The sequence below is a fragment of the Harpia harpyja genome, chromosome 3 (assembly GCF_026419915.1).
Source record: "Harpia harpyja isolate bHarHar1 chromosome 3, bHarHar1 primary haplotype, whole genome shotgun sequence".
In the NCBI taxonomy this organism is placed as follows: domain Eukaryota; kingdom Metazoa; phylum Chordata; class Aves; order Accipitriformes; family Accipitridae; genus Harpia; species Harpia harpyja.
Window position 1 is genome coordinate 17,568,140 of NC_068942.1, and position 27,282 is coordinate 17,595,421.

The window sequence follows — 27,282 nt, forward strand, 5'->3', positions numbered from 1 at the left end:
ATTACTTCTTGCGTACATAAGTATAGATTTAGATGCTTAGCTCCTGGTATCAAGTTGACAAATGCTATTCTCAAGCTTCTCACGCAATGGGGTATTGTGCGGGGATGCCTGAGCTAGCAAGACCCAAGCAAAATAGGTTTGAACAACTCAGTATTGGTCAGGGTCAAAAGTGATGCTGCTGTACTCCCATGTCTCAGCAGAGAACTCCCCAAGGATTTTTCTGGCAAAGTAAATTCAAATGTCACTCTCCTCGCATAGTAGGCATTTCTGAAGAGATTTAATTTCCCTGGATATAATCTTGTGCACTTCATTTAGGTGCTTAATTTAGGTATTGATGCCCAAAACCATGTTTGGCCTTAGAAGGGGGGCTGATGAGTTAGTCTGCCTACCATAGTAGAAAGAGAGAGAGTGCCTCTGAAGATAAGCAGAGGGCAATCCACTCCTATTTTAAGTGTCTATCTTTCCACTGAGAGTGTAGAAAATTAATAGAATATGTTAGGTGCTTCCATCCACTCAGGATCCAGAGTGTTTTAGCCCTCTTCCGAGAAAGATATCTGGTAAAGGTGACACTGTCTTATGCTTAATAGTTTAGTGGTTTGAGTGCTCACTAAGGAAATGACAGGTTTGTGTTCCCAGCCCTGATCGTCTTACAGGGGTCTGAATCCACCTCTCCTATAACCCTCGAGAGTGACCTAACCACGATGTCATGAATAATCCGAATGAGGCACTTCTTATGTTCCTTCTCCTGAGGCTGAGCTGCTGTGTAGCCAGGAATGCAAAATTCATTAGTCTGGGAAAGCAGTGGGGAAACAAGTGTCTGATTGTAGTCACAAGGATACATCTGAGAAGGGGACATCTTCAGCTTTCAGCCTTCTCCTGTGGAACTCAAACACATCTCACCTTGGGCAGTGAGGGGCAAAAAAATAGAGGGAGCCCTGGAAAACAGGGCAGTCCTAAGATCCCTATTCCTATACCCCTCCATTTGAGGACATGCTTTCTCATGCACTCCTTCCTGCACTCAGAGCTCTTGTTATTGACTTTGCAGAGACACTCAGCTTCAGAAAATCACACCCATTCAGGGTACCTCCTGGTTGCCTGTTTAGCAAAGGTCCTTGACACAAGTATTGTCCCCCTAAGGCTGAGAAAGGTATAGAACATCTCCTTCAGAGATTTCATCCCTTGTTGTAAAAATGAGATGGACAAAATATTGTCACTTTTGGAAAGTAAGGTATTTTGGGCCAGGATTCAGGGCTCTGTGAGTTCAGCAAAGTTAAATTTTATCTGGTACATTGGGTGGGCAGTCCCTTCATGGAGAGGAATCCTTACATGTATTTGCCACATATTCAGGTTTAAATCCACCTGGATTGGTTTCCAAGTTATTTCTCAGACTTCTGCTGCGGAGTGCAACCTTCAAATATACTGCATAAAAAGCAGGATGGGATGGCCCACTCTACTGTCAGGCCCTTAATGTCAAGATGTTAACATTTTGACTTAACTGATTAAATAACCTGCCGACAAACAGGTCTAGGTATCAAACTGTACTCAGTAACAGAAGTTTAGAGCCAGATGTAAGGCCAGTAACTTCTCTCGTGTTCACAGGTCCAGTCTGAGGCTTATTTGTAGCACTTGTAGTTCATCTCCTGCTGTCCCTCCTTGGTAGTTGTCTCTCAAGGCAACATATCATGATTAAAGCTGTCTTATTCTTCCTTTGCTTTTACACCAGCATAGTCCAAAGTTGGCTTGATTATTTGTGAACAGAGAAAAAGAGAGAGAGACGTAACATATACAGCTTAACTCTAGAAATAATTATTAGAAGTCCACACTTTTGAGATCTTCACTGAAAATAGTTCAGTCCGTGGCATTCTATGCTTTATTCACACTTGACTGTATTGTCAGATGCATGGGATAACTTTATGAGTTCAACAGCTTAGTAGACTTTTGGTATTTCTGTCCATAATCCTGCAAGTAGAGTTTTTACCTGTAGTTTATTTGATTAAATAATTGAAGCATTTAACGCTGTACACACCAGATATATGGGCACAATCAGGTACTTAGGTATTTAAACACTTCTAGTGAAAGAACAATTTGCTGGTATGAAATAGAGGCCATTTAAAAAAAAAAAAGTCATTCTTAGTATTATGTAGCTTCGTTTAGTAACCACAGAAACTTAATGTGCTGAAAAGCTATACATAGCTGAAGGGTATAAATTTCAAGGGGAAATGGGATTTTATAGATTAATGGAGTAAAGTGATAAGATTTTTAAATAAATAAATAAAACAGAAAAAAATAGGAAGATTACAAGAAAAAGTTGTGAGATATCTGTCAGTGGTGAAAATCCTATGAAATTATGATATTTTTTTTTAAAGTAGGAAAATACGTTACAATATGTCAGTTTCTACATGAGGGACAGGACCCAGTACTCCAGATGTGCCTCACCACTGCTGAGCAGAGGGGAAGGATCACCTCCCCTGACCTGCTGGCAATACTCCCCCCTCATGCAGCCCAGGATGCTGTTTGTCTTCTTTGCCATGAGGGCACACTGCCGGCTCACATTCAGGTTGTTGTCCACCAGGACCCCCAGGTCTTTTTCTCCAAAGCTGCTTTCTATCCAGTTTCTTTTTATATGCCTTTGCTGAACTTCATAAGATTTCTCTTTTACCCAGTTCTCCAGCTTGTTCAGGTCTCTCTGAATGGCAGCACACCTCTGAGGTGTATCAACCACTCCTCGCAGTTTTGTACAATCTGCAAACTGGCTGAGGGTGTGCTCTGTCACATCACCCAGGCCATTAACGAAGACGCTGAACAGTATTGGCCCACTTGTGACCTGCCTCTAAATGGATTTTGTGCTGCTGATCACAACCCTCTGGGCCCACTTGTTCAACGAGTTTTCAATCCACCTCACGGCCCACTTATCTAATCTGTAATTTGTCAATTTATCTACAAGGATGCTGTGGGAGACAGTGTTAAACACCTTATTAGAGTCGAGATAAGCAACATTCACTACTCTCCTCTCCTTAGTTACCTCATTATAGAAGGTTATCAGGTTGGTCAAACGTGACCATTTATAAATCCATGTTGACAACTCCCGATCACCTTCTTGTCCTTCATGTGTTTGGAAATGTTTTCCAGGATTAGTTGCTCCATTACCGACTCAGAGATTGAGATGAGGCTGACTGGCCTTCAATTCCTCAGATCCTCCTTCTTGCCTTTCCTGAAGACAGGAGTGACATTTACTCTCTTCCAGTTTCCAGGAACCTTTCTGGATCACCAATACCTTTCAAAGATAAAACAAGAGTAACCTTACAATGGCATCAACCAGCTCCCTCAGCACTCATAGTTGCATCTCATCAGGCCCCATGGACTTACATATGTCTAGCTTGTGTAAAGTTCCATAACCTGATTCTCTTCCATTGAAAGTGAGTCTTCCTTGCTCCAGACACCACAGATATTCTAGTATTTTTTGTTCTTCTCTTATTTTCTGATGAACAGGCAATATTCTTAACGCATATGCTGTAATTTTATTGTGTATTTATTACCTACTTATTGGTAAAACTCCTTTGAATTTCATGGAGGGTCACTGGTTTCATATTTTATTTTAGTTGTACTAGAGGCCTCCTGGTGTATAAAAAGCTTGCCATGTGACATTTTTGGTGTCCTCATGGTGATATCGAAATCTTTATGGTCATAATTTTTTACAAACTTAGGGAACAAAAGATAAATAATCGATATAAATCACTTGGGTAAGCAACTCTTGACAAGACAATGGAATAGAAGGAACAAATCAACCTAAAATTAGGAACCAGAAACTTTAGTGGGCTGGTTGCCCAAGAAGCTTGGCTATACCACATGAATCAGCTAAAAAAAAGGTGAACTTAACTAATTATAATATGAAAACCACACCTCTAGAAGTCAGGATACCCACCTCCACCTGGAGACCCTCACCCACTGCGCTTGCGTAGTAAAATTAAGACACTGCACCTTTAAATGAAGATGAGGACACTATACACCAATCCACTTTAAGATACGGAATTATGGGCACCAGTAAAAGTTTATAAACAATTAATATGGTAATTACAATGTATAAATGAATGACCGTTTTAGTGCTGGGTGTGCTAGCTTTGCTGGGATACCCCCTAGCACCCCTTTCTGCACAGAACCGGCAATAAACAGCTAATACCTTGACTCTGTGTGCTATTGGCTTGCACACCAGCTGAACGATCCCACAAGTTTTGGGACAACAATGGGGGAAGTCTCATGAGGAAATATCAAGACACATATTGTGGAGAGGTAAGAAATATGAAAGAGAAAATGAAGACAGGGAGAGAAACCCATCAAAGAAGACACAGGAAAGGGTAAGTAGATAAATGTACTTATTTTAATAAATCCCAGGAGACAGACCATTCAAACCTAGCTCTGACACTTGAAGACAGCAAAAGAGAAAATGGCAAAAGCTTTTCTGACAATTATTAAAAAGACAAAAGAAAAAGTAAATGGCTGTTCTGAAGTATACACTGTCAGAAAATCTACCTAAAAAGCTTTCCTGGGTTTACTATGAAGGAAGACAGGGCCTGGAATGCCGGATGGTAGGTGATAAGGAATAATTAGTGATGGAGTCTCTGGACTATTTAAAGGCTCAGCAGCCCAATATGAGCAAAGTAAGCATTACGAGATCCATAATCTTCTGAGGAGTTACTAATGAGGTATTCACTACATCGCAAAGGATAATTTCTGTCAATTGGCATAATCTATATAAACAGACTTTCCATAATTTTATTAGATTCTTATTATTCATTCCCTGCTTCCCCAGATTAGTGAAATACTAATCAAGGTGAAACACAATAGATCTCTAATCAATATGCATAGTATAGGAAAAGTAGCTATAAGGTAATGCCTCTTGCAAAAGAACCATTTGAATACGCAGTTCTTAGGAAGTCTCTGGTCAATTTTATTTTTTATCAAAGTATTTTCCACAGCTTTTCAGCAATTTCCTTTGATCAAAGATTTCTAGTTTATTGATGAAAACCAGAGCCTAAGGTAGAATAATAAAGAAGAAAGCTAAATTTTTCAAACAAAAAGAAAAACATACCATTAGAAATAGTTTTTAAATCTATCAAATGTCATTATTATTCAATGCCAGAGAAGGCAAGCAAAATGTTTCATTTTAAATAAATTTAAAAGTTATATTTTTAAATCCTACAAAAATAATCACAGACTGTTTTTCATTAAGTTCTGGTATTTGTATGCATAGATTAATGTTTGTATGCTTAAATGTCATAATAATAAATCAGAATTCATATATATTCAGTGGCCAGGAAAATGTTAGCTGTCTATTTTAGCCTTACAATTGCTTCTTTATGCTCTGGATAAAGACAGAGATGGATGAGGAAAAAATAACACACAACATTTCACAAAACACAATCGTAACAAAAATAGAAAATTGTACTTATGATGGAAACCAGTCCTTAAACAATGTTAAGAAACTGTTGACTACTTCAGATGCTGTGTCATTAGTTTCTTTAATTTTAGCAGCCTTTTGCTTAAGAGTTTGTCACAGTATTTTGAAGATTGAACTTCCTCTGGATATCCAGGTGGCACAACAAAACATGATGATTCATAAAATTGCATAGCATTGAACAAGAGTAAAAAAAGACAGCCGGCATGCTTCTGTGCCTGAATGACCCAACAGGGCCCAGCTCTCCTTCTCCCTCCTAAAAGGTGTAATTTATTAAAAGAGCAAAATGAAGAAGTCATATACTAAACAATGAGGGCAAATTGATTATAAAGTTAAGTTAATTAAAATTATTTTACCTTAGAAATATTTTATTTATTCTGAATAGGGAGTAATTTGAAAAGGAAAATTGCAAAACTCCTTCATATCAGAGGCCAGCTGCCATGAAACATAGCAATAAATAACTCCTAAAAAGTAAGTTTCACCTAAATAGTTGAGTTTCCACATTTCAGCTAAGAGTTAAACAGAAACTTGAAGGGTTCTTGTGTATTTTATTCTCCTTAATGTAAAATACATAAGCACCGCAAGAATTCCTCAACAGAAGAATGTCTGCCTCACTTGCTAATCGAGTAGAAATTCTCATTGCCACATCACTCTTGCACGCCATTCAAATATTGACCAAAGAGGTGGTATCTGGCACCCTCAGAGTGTTGCCTCCGTCAGAAGGTGTAGTAAGACTTTCATGAGCCTGGAGAACATGGGTCTGACCCTTGTCCAGTGGCTGAAGGGGACCTAGAAATCAGGTCTAAAATTTTGGAATGAGTGTCCCGAGTATGGGCCCAAAAAACAGACAGCACCTCATCTTCCTTTGAAAAAGAGGAGCATTAGTCCAAGGTACTGAAATATACAATGTCAACACACAGTGACGGGAGCAACTGGTATAAGTGCAAATATACTTCCTTACTTCACCATTAACTATTCTTACACATTTTCACGTCTCAGAATCACTGTAGTTTGGGTGAAATATTTAAGCAGTCGGCATACCACAGAAATTAAGGATGACACTAAACTGTCTTATCAAGGAGCCTAATTTCACAGTACCTGACTGAAATTTTAGGGGATTGACCTAAGGGCACAAGAATCATTCCACCTAACTTAAGGTCTTCTTAGTCAATGAAGAGAGTCAAGTGCTTCCGGAGGAAATTATTCACCCCTTTTGCCTTACATGGCAATTTTAGGATGGGATACATCACCCTGTGGAAGAACTTGCATTATTTCCTAAATGGGGTTTAGCCAATTTAAAGTAGACACTGAACATTTTTAAACCAGACTTTCTGATACTTTTGGAGTAATTCTAAAGTATCTCCAGAAGGCAATCCATGCTGTTCAGGAAGACCCTGATATCTGCCTCTTCCACTGAGAATTTAGGAACCTAAACAGGTTCCTAAAGAGAGGAAATGGAGTTCTTTCAGCCCTGGATTTAGTCTGTCCATTTCTAATGGAGTGCAGTACATCTACTTCCTATAGTCAACTGGTTAAAACAGCCAACCAAGAAGCTGAAAAGTCTGCATTTTAGGTGCTACTCAGCTTGAGGAGATGAACCTTAGCCTCAAAGTAGTAGAAAGTTTCCCAAAACCTAGATGTTTGTGAGATAAGCTGACCCTCTTCTTCAAACTGAGTGTTCTGCTGGAGACCTTATACATGAGACTGACATTAGAGTATCAATCTCAGTTTTACCCCTACCCAAGGGAATGTTCCACTTGCCATATTGGTGTCGGTTTTCCTTTTCCTTCCTGGTAGTGTCTCCTACACTTCCTTTTTGCCCAAGACACTTTTGGCAACACTCACTTTAGAAATTTGCTAACATTCTTGATAAGAGGGAGAAGTGGATTCCCTGAGCTCTAACAGTATTTAGGATACTGAGCTCCCAGCTTCCCAAGTGAGTTCCCAAGGTCTTGCACTGTTATACAGAAGTTTTGCACTACTGTTATTCTTGATCATGCCTTTCTTATCCAAGTTGGGTTGATTTCAGATGCCCTTCCAACTCAACGTAGACCTCATCAGAGCACCAAGAAGGACATAGGTGCCTGTCTTCTCAAAACAGGCACATCTGAGCATGAGTGGGTAAGTTTGTTTTCATGTAACTTGGAGGCTGGATAGGGAATCATCAAATTAATTGGATGTCTGTTGTACTGATAATGTTAGTAGGCAGCACGTAGGCAGGCTGGCATACTGGCTGCTATTTAGGTGAGTTTTAGGTAGTCAAATCCCAACCTAAGCAGAATTTAGACAGGTAGTCTCTCCCATAACATTCACTATGAATATCAGTCATAGTAAAAATATTGCTTTGCCATGAAGCTTCGTTTCTTCATCACAAATCTGACATCCTACATGATTTGTTTGCTTATGGCAAGTCTTTACCACAGGCAGTTGCAATATTGTTCACCAAGTTCCTCAAGGCAGGTAGTTAAATCACCAAGTCCTTTTATCGGGTGCTCAAATGAACTGTGTTTTACACTAACTTAGTCAGAGCACTGAGTCAATACCTTGTTCTAAAATCATGCTGTTTAGTTTAAATTGTATCATGATATGCAGACGTGTATTTCGCACTTGACTGTCTGCAACAAATAGACAGGAGTTTCATTTCCTGAACTGTAAATGAGGTAACAGCACCCATTTTGGTTACACAAAGGAACTGTCCTGTCAGACAGGTAAAGCGGTAGGTAGATTTAAAAAAATAAATAAACTTATTGACAGAAAAATATTGAAAAAGGAAAATCTTCCTCCTTTATACTGCTGATCATCTGTCAATGACCTCAGGAAATTGATATAAAACAATACTAAATGTCATGACTAACTTAGTTATATCTGCAGAAACTAAAAAATTTTCTTAATCAATCCAAGTGTAATAAAATAATAATAATATTCTAACAGAAATTTGTCTCCAGCAATTTCTTAGTGACATATACTTATTCAAGAGTCTGATTATCTAATCAGTGTTGTTATGATAAATCATAATGGTTCAAACTACTGTGACAGCAACATCTTCTTGTAATCTCATTCCATCACATTTCTTGTATTACACAAATCAGGCAAAGATTAAGAATCATGGTATAGGATCCTCCAAATCAAGGCACTGACTAAAGTGTCAGATATCATGTGAAATGAAAGCTCCTGAGTAAAATAAGGTAAATCTGTTGGAATAAGAGAAAATACTATCCTACCTGTGCACAGCTTCAAGAAACCATGATTTTAGTAATAGATATGAAAAGCTATGCAAAGGCATACATCTTTCTTCTACAAAGCAGGAAGAAATGATAGGACTTTTCCCCTTCTTAAAGGCAGATTGCTCTCTGACTGAAGTTTATTATTTCTTTCCTGATTAAATGGAAAATAAAAAAATCCACCAACAGTTGTCTCATTCTTTCTTGTGCCTAGAAGAAGAGATGAAATTACAAACTGAGGAAACAAAAGAAGAAAAAAATGCAGATACTGAAATTGGTATCTTAGAAGAATTTGTTCTTTTTCTCCTTTCTAAAGTTTGAGCTTTCAAGATTTCTAGATTTTGAACCAAAAGATTTGGGGTGTCTAAATATAAAACTGCTAGCAATAATGGAAGAACATATTTTCACCTAAAGACACTGGGGGGAATACAAAGCAAGGACTCCTAACAAATTATGATCTACTGAAGCCAAATTAGAAATAACAAGCTTGAGAGGTCAATGATTATAACCAATAATACTATATCCTAATACATCCTCTACAGAAGGATATTGATTAAAACAAACATTAAGCATTTTTTTGTCAAAGGTTAAAAATTGGATTGTTGTACCTCAGTTCAGGTTAATGGATCATACTTGGTGCTAAGGCAGCAGTAAGTGGGTTAAGAGAACACCATTCTCCACAGATTTACACCAGGACAATGGTATGATCCACGCAGATAAAATGTAGAAATATAAGTCATATATAAAATCTCTCTCTCTCTCTCTCTGTCAAATATATATCATATCTGAAACATCTTTTAAAATCTTACAGGGTCAGTAGCTCTGCAAAGTATGCGTGTTAATATCCTACCATTATTATTTTGCTTAAGAGACTCATTTTGGTTTAAATCTCACTTTTGAAAGTCTTCTGCATCCTGAACATCTTAAACTTTTCCTTTTAGCATTTATTCTTGTCAACTTCAAGACTGTACTTCTAAGGTACATTCAAATACTACGCTTGGCTGTTCTTGAATTTCTTGATGCTGAATAACGTGGCACACTTGTGTTGCTTACACTCTTTCAGACATTAAAGACGTTTCTTCATCTTGCTGTTGAGCTTAGGTCTCTCAATGTGTTGTTTCTAAGCCACCCAATCACCTTGAAGAAACATGCACTAGTATCCCACATATTATTATTGGCTCTCATGTGTAATACATTAACATACCAACTTTTACTTTTGAAAAAGCTATTCAAAGATGTCATTTGTGAGCATCAGGGCACTGTGGAAAGACCTACAATGGGGAAATTGAAAAGACAGTCTTACAAAGGTAATCCACTTTCCTTTGGTGGCTTTTTCATATTATTTTACTTAGTAAGGTTTTAGTATGTTTATCCATTTTTGTAGACTGGCTCATCCAAATGTTTTTGTAACTTCATGAACGTGTCAAAGGTCCTCTGTGGGAATTCTGTGGGAAATATGTAGAATGACCTGCCCATAAGGAACAAGGAAAACATCACAGCATGAGAGAGTGTGGAAATTAAAATGAAATATTTTCAGCTCTGTCTGTGAGCTTTAAAAGCACTGCAATAGGAATTCTGTGTTCACAGAGTAGTTGCACTTCTACGTTCAGATTCTAGTTCAACAATTTCATTTCAATATTGCCAGGTAGTCAACAGTTTAAGAATGTATTATGGTATAAAAAAAATAAAAGAAAAGAACAAGCAAGGCTGTTTCCTTTTACACATTTTTCACTACAAATTTACATAAGAAAATAATCTCTCTTCAAGCTTCTGTTGGCTGGTACCTTCTAACAAATGGAAGGGAAAATTTACTGTCAGACAGCCATGTGGAATCTCCAATGACATTATGTGATGAGCTGACAAAACTGTCACCAATCGTTGGCCTTAACTATGAAGGAAATAGAGATGTGAAGATCCTGAGAGATTCACTACTTGCTTCAATTCTTCCTGTACCAACAGAATGAATCAGGTTTTGACATGTTATAGTACCTGAACTGCCAAATACTAACAACAACATAAACCACTTAAAGCTAGGTTCTGCTTTCCGAGGTGCGTACAAGAGTTCCTCTGTGTATCAGAAGAATGGCACAAGATAGTAAATACTTAAAAAAAACAAACAAAAAAAAACAAAACCAAAGAAACACACCTCAATTTAATTCAAGTTAAAGATGTGGTTGAGTACATTCCTGCTAGTCCACCAGATCACCAGAAGTAGCATTTTCAGAAGTAGATTTTGAGCAGCAATCAGTTCAAATCAGGAAGGCTGACTGACAGATTTGCCACAACTCTGTCACGTCCCAATTTCTTAGGATGACAACTCAGGTTTGCTGATTGCCCGGTCAGGATTAAGGTGAAACGACACCAGGGAACCTTTAACTCACAAAACTCAACTTTTATTCGCTCGCAACAACAATTGGCATGAAACTACATCAGTAAACCATATAACATGTGCTAACCAAACTATATTGGTTTGGTATCACCAAACATATACTACAAGCCTTGCTTATTTGGGGATCAATTCAGGGAAGAAAATAAGGAAAGCCCTCCCGTTGAGTCACGAGTTTCAGAATGGGCCCCCTTTTTTTCTATACTCCTTCTCAGAGAGGAGCCTGGGGCCGGCGGGATCCGCTTCTAGTCCCAGACTTGGTCAATGGTTTTGTGTCTAAAGGGATGTAAGGATTGTGAAAGAGAGAGAGCGAGAGAGGAAAAGAAAAGAGAAAGATTTCACTGGTCCTGGGTCCAGCATTGGTTCAGCCAGTCTGGAGTTCCAGTTCCGGAGGGCAAGCACATGCAGGGCTTCAATTCATGTCCTTTTATCATCTCCTTGCCCCTCCTTCAGGCAGGCACTCGAACTCATTAGGCTAATTAGGTGTCATACGCGGTTTGTGCTTCCAGAACCTTCGGGAAATGGGTCGTTGGGCTTGGGGTCGTTTGGGGAGTAACTTTTCCCTCCCTGCAGACATGACCGTTGTTTGATCTTTGGCCATGCATGGTGAGCTGCTCAGCAGTATCAGAACAGGGAACTGTGCATCTGCCAGCACCACAGGGCACGTCCTGCTGCTGATTGGCTTCTCACCTGCGGTTTGTTGTTATGTGGAACTTGCCCCAGCACAATGTTTGAGACATTAACTCTTCCAGTCTCTCACAAACTCTAAATGAATTTGATGGGAAAAATAGGTCCTTAACTTTCATAATATCTAAGCTTGGAAGAAAAGGCAATTTATACAACTAAAAATGTACTGTAAATACATTATTTTTCCTCCTAGGTAAATGGCACTATGGTAATGTCTGTGGCAATCGCACAGCTATAGAAGTAAAATGTTAAAAGCCTCCAGTGATTCATACAGCTTTTCAGCTTTAAACATTAACTCGTGCCCAGTAAACTTCACAGATCCCAGTCTATGGCCTGGAATACATGCCAAAACAGCTAATGGTGCAGTCTGTCATAAAGGGGGGGAATGTTTTTAAGGAATTAAGAGTTTCTCAGGGACTGTAGTTGCCCCATGACAATGCAAACTGTACAACTTTTCCATGAAGTGCCACGGAGACACTATACGTGCTATATCAGGTAGTGCCAGCTACCACTGTGCACTAGAAATTTCATAATCTCCTGTTCTTCTGAAGTAAACAGTCTCCTCAGGTTGTCCATTTCCTTTCAGTGACTTTCTCATAATAACCTTTATTTCATTTACTGTGAAAAGCCACAAACAAGAGCCTTAACTCCACTGTTCTAGTTTAGCCAAAATTTATGGGTATTTATACGTTTGAAGAGAGTGCGTACACCGTTCTTCACTTAGACCTTAACCTACCTAAACCTCTGGTTTTGTCATGGGGAAAAAAAAAAGATACAGATTGACTTACCAATACCAGCCTGTCTCCTGCTTTTAAAACACTATCACGTTCGTTTTTCTGGACACAAAATGCTTATATTTCTTCACTAGCATGCAGTGCTCAAAAGATTCTTTTCTCATCTATTTAAGTTCTCATTTATGCAGTCTGCAATGAAAACAGGAAAAGATACAAGAGGCAAATTCATTTGTTTAAATTCATTCTATCAACAGACTGTGAATTGCTGACATATTACATACTCAATATTGTGAAAATAATTCCAGTCACATGCTATATGTCTCTTCAGTTATTCCTTATAGAAAAATGAGCTAATAGAAGCACTTATTTCTTTAAAAAATGTACATGGAAATGGAAAAAAACGATTTACCGATACACTGTCAATTCAGAAAAACTACAGTACCCTTTCTGAAGGACATTGAGTTCACTTATAACCTGTAACACATAACCCATCCACCATAACCCAGTAAGCCTGAATTTAACAGGTAATTCTTTTGCTACCACTTCAAGAAAAGTCCATAGGTAGGATTTATCTCACCTAATTTCAGATGTGTACAGTGTACATGTCTACATCTGAGCTAATCTCCCCAGGATCCCTTTATTGGCAACAGATTCAGCAGAAAAAGACACCCTGGGGCACTATTCATCTGGGCTGTATTATAAATCTACTATACACTCAGATCAATCATGCCCAAGAAACGCTGAATTTCAATTCATTGATTAAAGAGATAGCAAAGGTGCCTGTCACAGTAGTAGGTTGTATTAATCCTATGGTCGTATTAATCCTATCTTGTATCTACCCACAGAAGAAACCCATCCTGGACAAGATCTGTAAAAGGAACTAATAATTTGGGATGCATCTATTTTGGGTGATTGGTCAGAAGATCTGGATCAGGGCTGAGTGTCAAGGAGGTTCAGTGCCTATTGCCTGATGATCTAGCTTCTTGAAAACAGATTTCCAAAGCTTGAGAGGACAAGGTGCTGAGCAAGCTTTTGACCCTGCTTTGAACAGGGGGCTGGAGCAGATGAGGTGCAGAGGGCACTTCCAACCAAAACTATTCCAGGACTCTGAAATGTCCCAGGTCTGGATCTACCCAACAATGTCCAAAATGATCCGTCTCTTCTGGAAACCGTTCTCTTTAACTCTTGCTTGTTGTATAAGTGGTGTTCTGTGTCTTGGTCTCTTTAGAAGTGGGTCTTGAATAGAAAAAAAAAAACCACTTGCCTAATATCATCATCAAAATATGGAAGTCCTGCTAAATATATTGGAGGTTCCACATGAAGATGACCCTCAGATCTGATCTCTGCCATTTACACAACATTGTAAAACAACAAATAGTCTTTGCTAGAGGTATCTGATTCTGTATTTTAATTTAAATGCAGAACACTTTTTTTCTTTCTTTTAAGAAAAGAAAGTTTCAGCAGGCAGAAACTTAAAAAAAAAAAATAGAAAAAAAAAAGAATGACTGTTTCTTTCCTTATGGGAAACCTTTTAATAACTCAGCTAGACTCAAGATCTTTATGAAATATGGACCTTTCACACTCAGGATAAAAACTGTAATACCTACTCCTTACTAGTAAGGTATATTAATAGTAGATTCAGCTTGACATGATGGTCATTAAGGCCCTCAGGAGCTGTGCTATAAATGTCAGGAACGGTTGTCAGAGAGTTAAAGGCTTGTTTCATAGAGGCTATGGTAACTGTATCTTGTTTTCTGTCATGTTGCAGAGGTCCAAACATACATTCACTTCTTCATATACAGTGGATAAGAACTGAAATAAGCCTATTAATATATGCATAAAGAGTATTAATACTGGATATGTATTAAATATAACTTTATTAGCCTTTGCACCAATGCCTTATCATCCTCAAATAATATTTATGTACTTGCTCTGTTTATTTTGCTATCTAAAAAACCACATAGAAAATAGAAGAAAAAAAATTTAAATAGAAAGAGAACAATAAAGTATCAGCAAAAAAATAATGTCCTTAAAGGATCATTTGCACTAGTGATGGTGTTCCCGGATGCTTTCAGAAAGACCTGCTCTTGGCTATTATATTTGCAATTCCACTGAGCTGCTACAAGGAAATGTAGTATATCACCACTTTTCCTGAACTCTAGTATTGTAGCTGATTGTGGGTCAATGCACTCACACAGCCAATTCGTTATAAAATCAGGCTAAAATTTATATTATGCAAATAAGCTTACTAGCCCATGTTAAATTACAGCTATGCTATGTTGCACAATAAACCACTCTATAGTGACTTGCTATGGACTTTTTATTTATTTTCAGTTCTCATGGTAAGCCAAAACTAAACAGAAATAATTCACCACGTAGACATTTCAATGAAATTGAACCACTCGTTTTCAAGGATCAAAAACTGCTTCTCAGTACTAAAGGACAGAGATTAGCTTTATTCTAGAGAGCAAAAATGAAGTCATATTACCTAAAGCCCTTGGATTACCTGCATTTAAATTTCTCATCTTTAAAATGTCTTGTTAGCAAATTGTGCAATTATATTGAACACTGAAGTATCTTATATTGGAATGCATATAGATTGACTTTTGCCTTAAAGTGAAAATATAAGCAAGCGAGTCCATTGCAGTGAAACATGTTAAAACTAATGAGGCATTATGCCCATTCTCTGAGTTAAACTGGATTCTGGCCTGAGACAAACATGGTCAAATCAGAGAGTAGTCATAAGTCTTTTCTAAGGTTCAGAATTTGTCTCTGAACCAGGTATTTGTTTGTTTGTTTGTTTGTCAAAACATCCTAACAATCTTTAAAATATCATACACAAATTTTGCAATATGCCAAAACTCCTACCGAAGTTAACAAATATTTCTGCTTGTGGATGAAAGATAGAACAAAAAGAAAGATAGACAAAAACTGTTGGTTTTTTCTTTCCTGAAAATGAAAGCAAGAAAATGGTTGGGGTGCAGGGGTCTTGCTGATGTCAGCAGATTCTGAAAAATTCTGAATAAAGGACAGAGTAAACTTTCCTTCTCCCATCTTTTTTTCTTACTTTAGGTTTTAGAGCTGTAGCCAATGCCATACATTTTCTTTTTCTGCTCTTTACTTCCCATTACTTTGTGAAAATGCATTATAATGGTGTTAATCCTATTATTCCCAAAGTGTCAAGGAAATATACTTTCTCTGTGCTCACTGAGGAGTATCTTTTCTTAATGTTGGGATTGAGCCACTGGACAAAGAGGTTGTTTACAGACTATACTCTCATGTTTGAGGACATTACGCTTGCTACGTTACTTTGTTTTCTTACAGAGCTGTAAAATCTATTGAACTACATTCTCTACTTAGGCATGCTCAAGTATAGAGGAAAGAAAATCAATATACATAATTGAAATAAAAAGTGAAGACCAAATTCAGTCAGCGTGCTTAACTCATGGAAAGAGTTAAGAGTCAGTAGAACAGTAAAAATACTGTTAGACAATTTTTTCTTATAGTACACAGTCCTGGTAATCTTGGTCCTTAGCTATAAGGCAGTAAAATTACAGTTGTAGAATGAAAGCAATCAATCCTTCCAGAGTATTCATCATGTTTAAATGTCTAAAGGTGTTACACGATTCTGCTATGAAGCCACTGAATGATTTCAGGCAAAAATACATCAGTATTTGAAAAGCAAATGCAATAGATGGCAATAAGAGATAGGCACCACATTTTTGTGAAATGCGTGTCCAAGCAAAGTTCTACTTAGGATTAACTATGGAAATAAAAATCCTAGTGAAAATATACAGTGTATCACCTTGAAAGTCAGATAGATAGGAATTAACTTATCAATTCTGCCATCTAAACATTGGACAAAGTCTAACCTAGTCATCTGGGCTCCACATGCAGTGAGTAGAAAGGGACAGACACTCCAGTGATGGCACTTTATTTGGTACAAGTGTGGATATTGAAGACATACTACCTGAGGACGTTTCACTCCACCTATCCCTCCATTGACTTTCATGAGACAACTAGTTGAGAAATCTAAGTTCTAGATAGCTAAAGTTGTGTGACAAGCCAAAGACTCAGCCAAAGCAAAGAAAATCTTAATTTCTCACTAAAAGTGAGAAACTATCTGTAAATTTTAAGTAAACATTCATCAAAATCAGCCCATTCTATTTCTGTTTTGATCAACTGACAGCTACAAGCTTAACAAAATCTCCTTGCATGTCAAAACTGCAAAATTCCCTTATTATCATAGGAACACAAGTGAACCTTTTTTTTTCTTTTTTTTTTTAAACTATTACAGACAAATAAACATGTCAGGTCTTAAATCTACTTATCATCCACAAATTTTCTTTTTTTTTTTCTTATTGTCCCCACCCCACCCCCCCCAAAAAATAAAATAAAATAAATCTCTTGGACAATTAGATCACAGCTGTGACACTCCCAGTTGCTGGCTTGTGGTTAGGCAGCTGCAGCCCGGAGGCTGTTGGTGCTCCAAGGGTTCTGTGGGATGGTGAAGGGCAGTGGCATGGGGCTGTTGGGCCCTGAGGGAAATCAGGGTGCCAGCAAGGGAAAGTGCCAGTGCAGAGGGGGTGCGGAGGTGGCCCCAACCCTGCCGGGGAGCTGGTCTGGGTAGGCATGGTTACCAGAAGTGCCGCGCACACCCCAAGGTTGCTGCTGCTTGATCCACTGCATATTTTGAGTATCTGCTGGTGGTAAGAGAACCGTGTGTAATGTGGGCCCGGTAACTAAAATCAGCATCCTCTCAGGACTGTTTTTGTCAGATTACATAGTTCAGCGCCTCCCTGACAGTCAGTCATCCTTATCCATCCAGTGGTTAAGGGGCCAGCAGCCGTCACATGCTAATCACATAACTTCTTAGCTACAGCTGAAAGTATGTCTTTTCCTGTCGCTTAGTCCCCGCTGCACACAAATATTTTCTTTGCCCCTTTTCTCTTTTGTTGGATGGTGGTGTATAGCTCTGACCCGCTGCCTCCACACACAGCCTAGCAGGGGACAGGGGCCACTCCGTGGCGTCTGGAGTTAGTAGCTGACACAAAGAGCAGATGTCTTAGACTAACAAACACACATCACACACTACAGCTCCACCAGCAGTTAAATGAGGCCTTTATTTTTCCATGACAATAGGAGGCCTGGACCCTGCAGCTGCTGTATAAAATATGGTAAAACCCACTGAAATCCAAAGGCAAAGGAGGTAAAGTAGGTTGAGCCTCTTACAGTCTTCTTTCTGCTGTTCTGTGTACTTCAGTGGCTTGCCTTTAGATTCGAAATGAAATAAAACAGAAAAGAGAACAAATAAGAACAGAAGGAAACACACTTCCTCCTCCTATGTCTGTACTCAGGAACATTCCTCAGCTAAACACGATGCAAACCAGTGTGTGTGCATGTGCACGCTCACGTCTCTATCAGTAAGATGAGCTTTTCTATGCCTTTGCTGAATCTACCTGTGACAATTGTATTGCAGATAATGGTACTACAGTGGGCTTCTGGCTGTATAGCTTTTTCTGTGCGCTGCTTATGAATACTCAGATGCCAAGGGCTTCAAAGAAATACTCTTGGTAACTCCATGCACTTTATCAACATGTGTTCCCAACAAAAGCTGTCCTCATTAAAAGAAGACAAACGTCTAATCCTTTGCTATTCCTCAGTCTCCTATTGTTTCCAGGGCTACAGAAAGGCTCTCTGAAAAGTCTGCTATTTTTCAGACATTTGTATTTTATATGTGCCTCACTCACGAGGAAACTGCTTTTAACTCCACATTTGTAACTTCACTAGAAGAAGCCATCTGACAGTTGTGCTGGCATGTTTAACTTTAAAATGTCTAAAAGTCTTACAAACCAGAATTAAAGACACAGGAGCTCCGTGTTAAGGATTTATCTGTACTATTAACAGACTAGCATGTTTAGGGAAGCAATGTAGTTCCAGTGGACTGTGCGGGCATCAGTGTAGCAAGTTTAAGTTACGTTTCCTTGGAAAGCAGATTATGATCTCCACTTTCTTCCCGGAGTGCAACAGAAAGGCTTTTCCACAGAAATAATAACCCCACCTTTTTACAGCAAATTGAGCATAGAAGACCAAAAATGTGAGTTTATTTTCTGAAGCAGTCCAATGTGCTCTGAGGCCACAGTTTCAAGGCAGTGATGGGCCAGGCATCCAGGGCCTTTCCAGAAGGATGTCCCACAGCTTTACATGGGGGAGTGCCATCCTGGAGGCAAATGGTGACTGGATTAACGTGATAATCCAGGAAGCCAAAGAATGGGAGGATCAGGTCAGCCAAACATCTCTATTGCTGCAATTGTAAATCCCTTTTCAACCACACAACCTTAAAGGTGAGAATCCTGTGGAAGCGGAGAACATGATTAACCCATGCTGTTTCTAGTGGGAAGAAAACAAACAAACAAAAAGCCCCCAAGGGTTTTCCTGTCTATATAAAAAAAGGAAGTAACATGAGATAAATTTGGCTTTCTCGGCTTTTGCAAATGTCACCTGGGAATACACTCATATGAAGGTCCAGGCAAATGTTGGATAATATCAAGTCCTGTTAATCAAAATGGGATCAGCATCCATATATGTCAGAAAATTGTGTCAATTATGTTGCAAACAGGGAACATTCACAGGAAAATAGCTACAGTATGAAATCCAGATATATTATTTTCACCACTGGAGGGCTCCCATATTTTTCCATTAATTCCATAAGAACATATTAAGATTTGAAAAAAAAAAAACGACCCAGAATATATGTCTTAAGTAAAGTGTATTTCCTTCTTCTAAATGCCGGTATAGGCTCACAACAAGGAATTTTTACACCTTCAATACACCTTTCTTTTAAAAATAAAATAAATACAATTTTATTAACAGAAACAATACCCTTAGATAACATATGTCATAAGACAATTGCAGGATGGTTTACAAAGAAAAGTGGGATTATTTACCATGGTTATATAGGGAGAAATGAAGGAAAGTAAGTGATTTTGTCAAAGTTGCCTACCAGGCCAGGAGATCTCAGCTCAGGTCTCCTTGACTCTGTTCCCTTTATGTTAGAATCATTAGGATGCCACAAAACAAACAATGAAGTGCAATGCCTATTAGTCTGTGTAACCTGCACAGTCCTCATTATTCTAGAGGCCAGATGCTTTAACAACTCCAGTGTATTTATCCTCAAGAAGCATTGCAGCACAAGGAGCTTTTGTCAATGCTAAGGTATCTCAGGTCTTCCAAGCTCTAAGCTGTCATTGTTACCACCAGACCATCTTTCCTTTTTCTAAGTGTACTGCTTTAAATGAATTGTAGCTGGCCTATTGCTAGCAGTTATTATTCTTTATAACAATTCAAGCAATGCAGGTAAAGTGATCACATTATCCAAACCATTTAAATAAAAAATGCTTGAAATTTTATTAGCTGACCATGATTGTGAGATGGTATTTATCATTGTTATCAAAACTATCAATAGATCTTAGGTTTTATTACTTTCATTTAAAAATAGCTTTCAGACATTTGCCACTGCCTGAAATCAGAATCAGCAAGCTGTTTAGTTTGTCTAATGTATGTTTTAAGTACTGGATATATCTGACCGGATGAGTACCTTTAAGAGCTCTGCCTTTTCTTATGTTTTAGCTTGTCTTGGCAATTAAATATAAACTAAAGAAATATCCATCCACTTGCAAGCCTGACACTCACAAGTATTTGAAGTGCTCGGATACCCAGAGAACAGTTTTAATACATGACAGACCAGGAGATTCTGTAACACAACTCTGCCAACATCGCTGTACCAGGAATGTGCCAAGAAGACATAAGCTGTTGCTAAAAATATAGCTTCTAACACCTCTGAAAATTATTTAGCCTTTTTGAAGCAGATGAGAATATTAGTGGAATGGTAGGAGGTAGATATCTCCTAAATAAATTCTGGAAATGAAACAGTCTTCCAAGAATCCTTCTCTAAGAGCGAGGAATGTACCATACATAAAACTGCAACCTAAAGATCCAAATTAAAACCAAGGAGGTTGCTCAGTGGGGCAATGACACAGCACACAAGTTCATTTCTAGACAGAAGAATTTAAATTCAGCTATATGCAACAAACATATCTGAGTGACAGAACTTTGCTGGTATCTTCTTTGCTATAAGAAGACATGAGAGAACATGGTCACACAGTATGATTTTGTTTCTTTATTCAAAGAGCGAGCAAATCAGGAATAGCAAAGCTATTTTAGAGAAATCTCAGCATACTAACAAAACCAGCTTTTGCAATCCAGTGTTTCTGAAGGGCATTCTTGCTTAATTTGGAATGAAAATCTTAATATAATCTATTCCTCTGCAATTACTAAAAAAGGACTTACATTGAAATATTATCCAGCAGCACAAGCTAGGGCAGAGTGTGTCTTCCTTTTTCCTGAATAAGATGTCCTCATGACAGTGCTTATATTTTACCCTAGTTTTCTGGCTGCCCAAAATGTCTCAGATGTTTAATAATTAGGATCTGGTTGGAAGTCAGCTGCTTTAGTGACTGCCTCTCCTGCTTTTCTTTGCCAAGAGGAATTCTAATATCTCAAGAAGGACCCCATAAGAAATGTATTGCTAGAATATTCTCAGCATCAGGTCCCTGTCTTCTGAACTGAACCCTACCAAAAATTCCCCAGAATTTCACAGGATAGTCCTAGTCTTCTTCAAGTACATTTAAAAATAATTTCTGTGACCAAGATTTTCACAATAGTCCGTTAATTTTTTTCTGCCATCTACTACCACCAGCCTCCTTGTCACTGTTCCTTTTAGGATCAGGGATGGACATGGCTGCGTAAAAATCTCTTCAGCTTCAGAACACTTACTGCCCCTGTAACAAATGGCAGGTATGCTATTAAAAGACTTGTAGGAAGTTAATAGTAAAGCACACCACATCGCCCACAATCAGAAGAAGATATATAGCCCATTGTATCTTCAGAAAATTAAAATATATCCAGTACAAAGAAGTAATCACCATGGAAAAACATTATGGCTCAATGGATTTTTGAGTCATTTATGTTAAGATATTATCTTATCTACAGATTGGTTTATGTTACATTTTTGATGAGTCATCATCTCAGACATTTCAGAACTCTATTTAGGAGGACTTTTTGATATTTTCCATTTCTCTTCACTAAGCACTTGACATTTCTTATGAACTTGATGGTATCACATTTTGTCTATCTTACTACATCTTCATCAGAGTTCTTGGAGGACAATCTTTCTGCTTGTCAGCTCCTCTCATAGGTACAGGAAAATCTGACACATCTGAAGCTGAGTGTTAGCAAACATTTATGGCCAAAATGTTTATGCTCTACAGCAAACTAGGATTATGTATATTTCCTTATTTCTTTTCTTTAACTCTAGATTTTATTGTGGTAAAAATCTGGGGGAAGGAGAGATACACAGTCTGAGTATGTGTCCTGGTTTTAGCTGGGATAGAGTTAATTTTCTTTCTAGTAGCTAGTATAGGGCTATGTTTTGGATTCAGTATGAGAAGAATGTTGATAACACACTGATGTTTTCAGTTGTTGCTAAGTAATGTTTAGACTAAAGTCAAGGATTTTTCAGCTTCTGATGTCCAGCCAGCAAGAAGGCTGGAGGGTCACAAGAAGTTGGGAGGGGACACAGCCAGGGCAGCTGACCCAAACTGGCCAAAGGGGTATTCCATACCACGTGACGTCATGCCCAGTATATAAACTGGGGGGAGTTGGCCTGGGAGCATCACTGCTTGGGAACAAGCTGGGCATCGTTTGGCGAGTGGTGAGCAATTGCATTGTGCATCACTTGTTTTGTATATTCCAATCCTTTTATCAGTATTGTCATTTTATTATTGTTATTATTATCATTATTAGTTTCTTCCTTTCTGTTCTATTAAAATGTTCTTATCTCAACCCATGAGTTTTACTTTTTTTTGCCGATTCTCTCCCCCATCCCACTGGGTGCAGGGGGAAGTGATCGAGCTGCTGAGTGGAGCTTAGTTACCAGCTGGGGTTAAAAACCACGACAGTATGTTTTGGTTCTAGGCACTACTTGCAGAAAGCATGTATTATAATACAAGCTGAGTGACAGAGGCTTTGAGATGTTGGATTTGGCAATAGTCCCTATAGCACAAAAGACATACAAAATTTTGCTGAATTAGTTTTCACCTTGCTAGGATGAGGGGTGGGCAAATCGAATCAAGATAAAGGAAGAACTGGTTTAAAACTTCCTACTAAATTAAAACCAAATAATTTTGATGTCCCCAAAAGTTCAGTGTCTATTTTATTCCTCCTGGTTACCATTTTATGTTGTTATTTAGTTACTGTTCTCAGAATCTACAAACAAATGCCAGGGATTTGGAAATTTGCTTCACCAAGGCTGAGCCTTCTTTAGTGAAAAGTGACCTCCCAAGAAGATAAGGACCAGTGATTACATGTAGTTTGTCAGATGGTAGATGGGCTGAAGAAGGGCAGGCTTCTGACTATTTTGGGAATCAAAGGATAACTCAGTGTAGGCCAAAATGCAGGATAATGGCTATATTGAATCCCGGTTGTAATTATTAATGTGCATGTGTGTGTGTATTTATGTGTTCATGGACAGACTTTTTATAATGTATATACCTCAACATTTTTGTCTAGCTTAGGCTTCTGTTTTTCTTGCATGGCAGTTTGCTCCTTACTATTCTGTGCTTTTTTCCCTTTTCATTGATTCGGGTTTTCCTCATTGATTCAGATTATTGAATCAAGGATCACAGAAAAAGCTCATTATATTTAAAATAGAATGCTTGCATAGTAGTGGTATCTCCAGTGCAAAAATGAAGTCATGTATGCCAAAAAGCTTTTTCTCTTATGTAAATTATTTGCATATTGTTGTTTCTCATTGTCTTCAAATTCTGTGCCTCAATACACTGGCAATGAATATAAAATCACTTATGTATGATTCCACAGGAATAACCCAACTGTGGTTGTAAGCACTCAGAGTAACAATTTGATACACAAACTATGTCCATTGCTTGTTGTGGAAGATGCTGCTAATTCCTTGGGTTTGGGGGAGTTTTGTTTTTTTTCTTTTCCCAAAAGTGTATTCAACTCTATAACTCAGAAGAAATGTCTTCCCTCTGAATTCACTGTATCATTGTATCACACAATGAAAAAAAGCAAGCTGATGGGTAAGACAAATCAACAATGCAAGATATGCATATAAAACTTGGTATGATTTTCTTTGTACAAACATGAAAATAAATAAAAGCCTTATATAAACACTCTGTGTCAGCTTTTCAGCATTTCTCCATGCAGTCATTCAAGGGGTCTGTGATCAACGAGGCCTGTGGTGCCCAAGGCAGGTTTCAGGCAAAATTTAAAAGCCCAGCCCCCAAAATATGATTCTGAAAACACTTCTTACTCCATCCTCACTTCTTTAAAAAGTTGATTGTTTTATTTTGTAAGGAGCTTAAACCTTTATGTGCCTCTCAGAATATACAACCCCCAAAACTCCACAGAGCACATTGCTGAATCTTCATGAAGATTAGGTCTGTAATAGGATTGGTGCCATCTAGGCCTGTCCAGAGTGAAGTCCTGCATAACATTAATAGAGGTAGAATTTTAGGCTTTGGAGAATTTCCATATAAAGACAATAAAGAAAGAAACAAACAGCAATAATACACAGAAGACAATGAACTTGGTACCTTCAACACCAAGTGGAAGTAAGTGGAGCATTCGTAAGATAAAATATTGCATGTTAAGCATGTTCATCTGACAAGCTTTTCATCTGATCCTCCTCTCCTTTAGACATAATGGAAGAAATAAGCATTTCTAAGATACAGTTCCTCCCTTTCTAAAGTAGACACCTAAAACAGGCCAGGTGAATTTCCCCTTTAGAGTGACTATTTCCACTCATTGATTGTAAGGGGATTCAAAGACAACTAAATGATACATAAACATATCAGTTATAAGAGTCTAAAGTTAGGTGAGATGTATTTGACTCTAAATGTCAAAACCCCTTTTGATTTGAGCTTTGTGGTTCAGGAGATATTTTGGGTGCTCAGGTCCAAATTTTACATCTCTTGCAGAACTGCTACCAAAGCGTAAAGTATTTTAAAAATATAATAATTTAAACAATGGCATACGGCAGGAGGAACACCTAATTCTGGACAGTAGAATGTACCTGGGAGACCACATTATACGCAACATTTCTTGGGATTCACTAAGTGGGTCTTCTGGCTAGCTTTGCAGTCAACAATAACCCATAGGCATTCTGACTGACAAGTGGACAGATCATCTTTTGTGGGCCCAGAGGTGTATGAAATATGGGTGTAAACCATCCTCCTTTTGGTGCTTCCCAGATCTCTCAGTTCCCAGGAAATTTCTTAAAGGACCAAGGGTATCCCAAGATACTCTTTGGTAACGGTGTCTTAATCCCTTTCCCATTGCAGCTGTCCCACTTGGTGTAAAACTATGGAACCATTTCATGAATTCACAAATGAAGCAGCTGAGTCTCCACTTTAAGGTACAGTGAATATGCATGCTGATGCTCTAAGCTGACCTAGAGGCAGAAAACATGTTAACCTCATCTCCCTTTTCGTAGCTACCCACAGCAATACAGAGCTGTTTTTACTCCACCACCATTCTCTGACACAGTAAGCATTTCTTTATGCGTAAGAGAAGAGCTCAATCAGCCCCATAGAAAGATAATTATGTAAAAGTGAAAATGCCACCTTTTCCTTTTTGCTATTGTTATTTTGTAAGGAGATGCTGGCTTAGGCATCTAGTATCAGGAATAGCTCATGACTGTGAATCATAAGTGGAGGGAAATACATCCCTGCAGCCAGTCGCAGTCATCTAGTGTTCTTGGTGAGTATTTAGATGGCATATTGAATACACAGTTAGGTGCCTTTGCTGTTTTTCTGGGCTGTCCAGAAGCCCAACAAAGTCATGTAGTGGCAAACTTCACCTGACTGGATTCAGAATTGTGCAGATTCAGATATGTGGTTTTCACTGAACTGATATATGGGCAGAACCAAGATTGATGCTGGTTAATATGCTATGCTAAAACATATAACCTTCTGTGGGTGGACATTAAAATAGGCTTAGGTGATTAACATTTCCTAGTACTTAGCTTAGTTCTTTGTTCATAGCATTTGCTTTCAAGTATCCTGTAATTAAATACTTAGAGTTCTCTGTGCATCCAGCACAGGCATCTAGCTTAGAGCTCTGACTCTGTTAGGCAAGGTAACTAAAGGTCAGCCATTTCAGTTTTGAACTTTTCATTGTCTAAGTCCTTCCTTTTTTTTCCTTTTTCTTTCCTTCCCCTCAAGGGTCTAAATGTCTATGAATCATTTCTTTATCTAAAACATAGGCTTATTTTAAAATTTATTTAGATAGCTAACGATGTAACCTATTGGATGAAGAGGAAGGGTTTCAGTCAATCATTGGCAAGCAGCTCTAACCCTAATGGTTTATCATTCACAGAAACAGACAAACAAAACAAACAAAAAAAATGAACAAATTTTTCCCTCTTTCCTGGACCTGCCCCCTAAAGAAGAGGGAAAAAGAAGCTTATAACAATAACTGTCCATTCTGTGATTTAGCCACTGTTTCTTTAACAGCTAATGTATGACTCTTGATGGAGATCTAGGCAGGAGAAAATCACCAACAGGTGTTGGAAAGCTTTGTGCCTCTAAGGCTCTCTACTTAGGCTAATACTAGAGTCACTGCTTCTCACAGAGAAAAAGACACGTTAGCTTTTAATTAGCTAGATCAGACACTTCAGGCAGTGTAACCATGTCTGTAAGGATTTCTGACTTCCTGAGCATACACTTGGGCTTTCAGAATAATTTTGCATGCGTAACCGGCAACACACAAACTGGTACCACACTTATATTGCCACTAGTAACTCAACTGTTAATGTTTAAACCAGTTTGGATATTCATTAACTGCTTTTATTCTAAGTAAGGGGTGTCCATCTCTCACCACTAGCACCAGAGGGAAACTAGATGACCAGTTTAGACTACATATTTATTTTAGATGACTAAAGTTAGGTGAAAATAATGACTGCAGTGCAAAGTCATTAGTGCCACTATTCCTGTGTGCTAAAAACACCCTACAAATTTGTTACTAGCCTGGATCATTAGGAGCCTACATCCCTCCTACACCATATGAACATATGGGAATATGGTTGGGTCAAGGCTTCATCCATTCCTCCCATGCTCATCTGTTAAGCAGTGATAAATCTCTATTAAGTGGTTCATACAAATGTATAAGAGGAATTCTAGCACATTTGCTTCCTGATCTAACCTTTTTGGAGACTTTTTGTACACACTGTTGGAAACTGATGGAATATATACATTTTTATTTTAGTCTGTAGAAAATGAACGGATATAAGAGCATCATCTATTTAATCTGAGATATTTTAGTGAAAACCTGCTTGTTTGCAGGGTTCATTTTGCTTCTTTTTATACCAGTTTCCTCTACTTTTAAAGAAAATTCTCCAGCATTTTGTGTGCTACATAAATTAAGTAAATCCCAATGGATTTATTGTACTTGAAAAAAAAAAAAAAAAGAAAAAAACAGTGGCATTAGCCCTTAAGCTAATTCTTACAAGGTGAAGGAATACACCTTCATCAATTGGTCTTTTGTATAAATGGACCTGATCTTCATTTAATAAATCTAATACTAAAATTATTGGATCCTGTTATTGATATGCTTAATTGTAATGCCTCCTTGTGCTCTTTTTGACCTCCCATTGCCTTCATTTTCTTAGTTCACATCCCAAGCTCAGAAATAGTACATTTGTTTGTAGTTTTTTTCTATGTT